The sequence below is a fragment of the Trachymyrmex septentrionalis genome, unplaced genomic scaffold (assembly GCF_001594115.1).
Source record: "Trachymyrmex septentrionalis isolate Tsep2-gDNA-1 unplaced genomic scaffold, Tsep1.0 scaffold24, whole genome shotgun sequence".
NCBI lineage: Eukaryota > Metazoa > Arthropoda > Insecta > Hymenoptera > Formicidae > Trachymyrmex > Trachymyrmex septentrionalis.
This window is the reverse complement of record NW_017305397.1, coordinates 1,419,096-1,424,491: the sequence shown is the minus strand read 5'-3', so window position 1 is coordinate 1,424,491 and position 5,396 is coordinate 1,419,096. Positions and strand designations below refer to the sequence as shown.

Below are 5,396 nucleotides of genomic sequence, written 5' to 3'. Positions count from 1 at the left end.
CCCTCCCCCGCCCCACCCTTTCCCACCCCCTCGCTCTCGTCGCCATCACTCTGTCTGATCCTCCTTCACCTTCTCTCTCTCTCTCCATAGGTAATCCGTTCCCACAGACAAAAGGGCCTCGCGGTCCGTCGACTTCGATCTTCCTCCGCCGCCTCGATTGTCCCTCCTCGCGGTCTTGTCTTTCGCTCAGGTATGTAATAAGGATGTAACATGAGCTCCCCGGGACACGGCGAAACCTCGATCGATCCCGCGACAGGTTCGAGCCTCCTTGATCGCGCGCGATCCGGGAGGATCGATCGGGCTTTCCAAGAAATTGTGCAGCCGGCGTCACACAGCTAGCGAGAAAACTAGGAGGATTCTTGATGACTCGGTAAAGGCATTTGAATGTTCTTTTCATTGATTATCTACAACGTGACACGAATTTCGGAATGCAACGATCAGCAAAGTTGTATAGCGAACATTCGCGAAGTCAGATTAGAAAATTGGATATTTTTAAGACGACTAATACCCGTTTCTATCACTGTAGATTAACTCTTCCAATTTGGTTTAATTTACCATTCATTTTTTTTTTAGTTTTAAAAGTTAGAAAAGGATAAAGAGCAAATTAAACCGACATTAAAGTTGATCTACATTGATATAAATAAGTCCGCGTTCAAGTCTGCTGTTTATTACTTTTTATCTTGTCCTAGTTCTCAAAATCAGAGAAGAAGATAAAGAGTAAGTTAAAGTTAATCTACATTGGTAGAACACAAGACGTCCAGTTTTATTTCATTATTTAAACCAATGAAAAAAATTGCGTATAATTAGTACAGTACTCTGGTAAAGTCCGGCCATATGTTTTAAGAACACTCTGTATATCAATAATTCACACTACTCTGAAAACATTAAAGAGCTACTTTTTAAAGTCTGCAGTTAATACCCACCTGAGCCTTTTAAGTTCTCTTTTGCCTTGTTGTCGCTCTCGTCCTACAGTGTCACTGTGCAGGTAAGCAATAAGGATGTAACCTGATCTGCTAAGAGCGCAGAAACACAAGGATCGAAACCACGACAGGTTGAAAATTCCTTAGCGAGATTGATCGTCACGTCGATCCGCTTCCCGGAAATCGCATATTGGCAAGATACGTTCATTGTAAGGGAATTAATTCAGATTTTTTATTTAAAGAAACAATATTACAAATTTTATTCTTTAGATTATAAATTTTCTATAAAGAATTTAGAAATATTAGATACATGTATAGTTTGACTCTTTTATTTTCCATACGAATGAGCTGCGCTTAATAAAATTTGCTTTAACTAATAGCCTGAAAAAAAAAAACCACTGTGGATTGAATTTTCAATTCACAATCTTCGTGGAGTTAAACTCGAGGAGACATTCCGTTGTTTGACGAACTGCTAAAACAAAGAATGTAGATTCGTACGGCATACAAATGAGCAGCTACGAGGCGAAAGAAATCAGAATAAAGATGAAGGAGGAAGAGATGAAGAGAAGCGTCGTGAGATAGGTCGTTCCGGCGCAGGGATTGCTCTTCAGTCGTTACTGCTGGGACCATCTAGAGAGCTCGACAAACACTCGATGCACCTCGCACGATTCTCTCTGAAAGCACGACTACCATTGTTGCCGTGTCATCTCTTTGGTCTTCCCGGGCCATTGTCCTTCGTGTACCGATCGCGTCTCATTTCGATAGTCCCTTTACAGTCGTCGATTAATCGAGACGAACCAATAAAACGGAGAGAAAGAGAAATTGGGCTGTAAGAATTTTTGTAAAAATCTGGAAGCAAGAAATGATAGCTTTGATGTGCAGTTAATCTTAAAAGTCCATAAAAGGACATGAAACTGTCCGCGCGCGCTGCGGACTCCTCTCACTGTCTGAGAATTTAAATCCTTGGCGATCAGCGGAATTGATAAAAGTACGGACACGACGTCGACCGTGTGGGTGTCACGAGGGTTACCTCGTCGAGGCGGAAGTGGCTTCCTGGAAGATCAGCTGACGCCTGGGCGGTTCGTTTTGTTGCACGGTGAATGGAACATTGGGGACCCACTCCCGAGGCCCTCGAATGCGGCCGGCATGCGGACGGCGGGAATGTCGGGAAGGAGGCGAAGGGTGGTGGATCGCGAGAGAGGAGGGGGTAAAGCAACGAGCACGTTAAAACAAGAAGATTGGAATAAAAGGTTGGCCTGGCCGCGGGAAGGTAAAGCCAGAGCGGGCCCGGAGGTGGAGAAGAAACGGAGAAGAAACCGGTGGGGGCGGGGCTCCGTCTGCGGATGCTGGTATGGAGCCCAGTCCTGCTCCGCACACCATCTTCCTTCATCTCGGACCCAACCCCCTTTCAAGGCAGCAGCAGCAGTACGTGGCCCATCTTCGGGTTCCTCTGCTCCCGCCGTTTCTTCTACTTTAACGTGCCTCTCTTCTTCACCTTTCTCTATCCTCCTTCTCTTCCTCCTCCATCTCGCCATCTCCTTCTTTTCATCCTCCCTCTGCTCCTTGACCTCCACACCCTTGGTCAGCGTCTCCAACTGTTCGGCAACACTCCGACGTCGTTTGTCTCGACGTCCCACTTCTTTGTTCTCGGCGATGGCTCGACAATTTCGCGGACGTTATCTGGGATTTAACGAGCCGTAACATGCACCGAGAGCAATTAGCATCATGCCAAACCAGGGAAATTAATATCGCTTTAATGTCGCTACGTTGATTATATACCACACAGAACGCATGCACGCGAGCGAAATCGCGGACGCGCGAGAGTTAACACGAGTTTACCCACACGTTTGAGCGATAAGATACGAAATATGTAAACGAGGTGTAAGCGACATGCGCTTCGTAATTAGTGGCCACCGGGGCCAAGTGATGAAGGAGAGATAAAATAACATCGAGGCAGAACACGGAGAGAGAGCACCCTTCACACGACGCGACTCATCATCTCCCATCAACCTGACTGGTTTCTCAGCTACTGGCAGCCCACTATTTATAACATCGCGTATGTGTGCGTGTGTGCGTGTGCGTTTGTACGTGTGTAAACCTTTTATTTGTGCTTATAAAAATTAATTGGATCTAACTTACCTTCTAGTAAGTACTAGTAAGAACTAAAAGTATCGATAAACTTTTGCAAATAACAAGGTGTGTTTCATTACACACATTATTTTACAGTACAACAGCCAAATTTTAGCCACATTGTTAGCCGTTGTTTTATTTTCCGATTAGATCGAGAACCATTATAATAAGTGGCCGAGCGATATTCCGAATGACGATGCTCCCTCAAACGATTTCCAGGAAACTTTCGTCCTCATACCTCTTACAGAAATTGGGATTGGCCCAATTCCATTAAGGTCCTTTCTGTGAACTAAAGCCGCGGCTTCCCTTTTGCGTTTCACACGAACACGTCGTTTTCGGGAGCGTTCGGCGCGCGTACAAGCACTCGGCTGAACTTTTTTTTTCGATTTCCGCCCCGTAATTCTTTTCATCCTCCCCCACCCTCTCACACCTTCGCGCAACGCTCCTTATCCCTAATGTATTACGGGCCGGGTCATTTTTTACTCGAAATGGATTTTCATAAGACCCCGACATTCTCGGCTTTGACCGACTCCTTCGCGCGCACTCCTTCTCACTCCATCATATCCTGTATCTCCTCAACTCCGCCAAAATATTTGTAAATAGATGTAAAGTCTGGGAGGGGCCCAGGGGGTACCCTGCTGTGCGAACAAGGCTCCCCATAGCGCACTACGGCCGATATATCTCTCGGGCCCTTCACCATTCTTCCCTCTCTTTATATGAGACTCCTTCGCAGCCTTTTATACCTCCCCCTCCTCCACCTTCTTCTTCGTCTTCGTCTTCGTCGTCTTCTTCTTCTTCTTCTTGATTCCGTCGTCATTCTCATACTCTATTACCTCGGTTCTCATCGTGCAGTGCGAGGATTGTACATACGAAAGCCAAAGGTGCATGAGAAAATTTTCGAGGATCGATTTTTTATTACAATCCTTGTATCAAGAATATGTATTCAATATTTTGGTAACAGGTGAAATCGGAATATACATTCTTGGCAAATTATAAACAATATATAAACGTAGGATATAATTTGTTCGAAGATATCTTTACATGTAAGCGACATTATGAGGTAGAGATGTCTTATTTCAATCGCCATAAAATGATCGATTCATTTTAAATGGATTTTTCCAAGCGAAGCAAGACGGTGACCCTTCATTTTTATATGCCGGAAATATGTCAAGTCGATCGGAACGTTGACCATATTATTAGATATTTCTAGCTGAACCATCAACTTCAGTTATAAATTTCGCGAAATGTATTACACACGAGGGAATTAAAGGGCATCTATTCAGCGGATCAGTTTTAGATACGCCGTTCGTAGAAGTTCATTTGAATCTCAGGGATTTTAATGGAAATTCATCCGACAGCCGTGCAATTCACTTGCGGCAATCGCGTGCACGTGGCGTGAAGGTTTCCACCGGTGCGGCGAGAGGATCCAAGCCCATGAGCACGAGGAAATAAAAAGGAGAAGAGGTGGAGAAGGAAAGGTGGGGCTCGGCCCCCCCCCTCTCCCCGAGGGGGACGAAAGGGCCGTCGTCTGCACTCAATAGGGGCTAATTGCCGCAAGGAAAGCTGCAAATTCGTGGACATTGTTAGCTCCGTTCCATTCTCGGTTAGTGTCGAACGGGTCTCATTGTGGCCGCGTGGATCGCGAGACCGATCTGCTTCGTGTTCAACGCACACCATCGAGTTACATACCGCCATTGAAATACCACCGGGAATGAAAAGGGGTGAGATGGTAACTCCGCCGGAGTGTGTAAAATTCGTCGCGGCCGCAGCGCGTTTTCGCGATCGACAGGCTCCTCCACGTCGGATGGATTCTTCAAGCCGGTGGCTTTTTTTCGGCTCCCTTTACCTCCCTCTCCCTTATTCCTCACAATTGTGCCCCCTCCCGAAAATTACTTTCTTCCGCACACTCGGTTGGAAATAAAAAGTGCAAAAGGAGCCCCTTTGGCAACCCCGGGGAAGAGAATCCGCTCGATTTGCACCGAGCGCCGCGTTCACGCACAAGCGGGTTTGTCCGTGTCCCGATCAGTCAGCCACATGATACCGCTCTGCGTGGGCGATTGCCCTCTGAGAATCAATTTGAACACGGGCCTCGGACGCTCCGAATGCCCTTCGACAATGCCGCGGCTTCGGTCAATGGGGACTCCCTTGCGTTTTGGCTTCTCGCGCCCTCGATACGCCGCGTTCCGGATTAAGCCCGGGTTTACATGGGTCCTGTGCTATTGGGGCCCCTGTCTCACTGAGTCGGCTAGCCATGCTTCGTTACAAGAACGCGTATCCTATTGACTCACTGGAGCACCGCCTGGTTGTCGTCATCGTCGACGTAAAGGTAGACAATAAGAAAGAGAG

At 46.7% G+C, this 5,396-nt stretch overlaps 1 protein-coding gene across 1 annotated transcript in view; it reads left to right on the top strand.

Moving 5' to 3' along the window:
• The window catches only part of LOC108748782 (sonic hedgehog protein A), a 44,797-nt gene that overhangs the window by 34,427 nt on the left and 4,974 nt on the right, over nt 1-5,396 (top strand). The window lies entirely within an intron of this gene.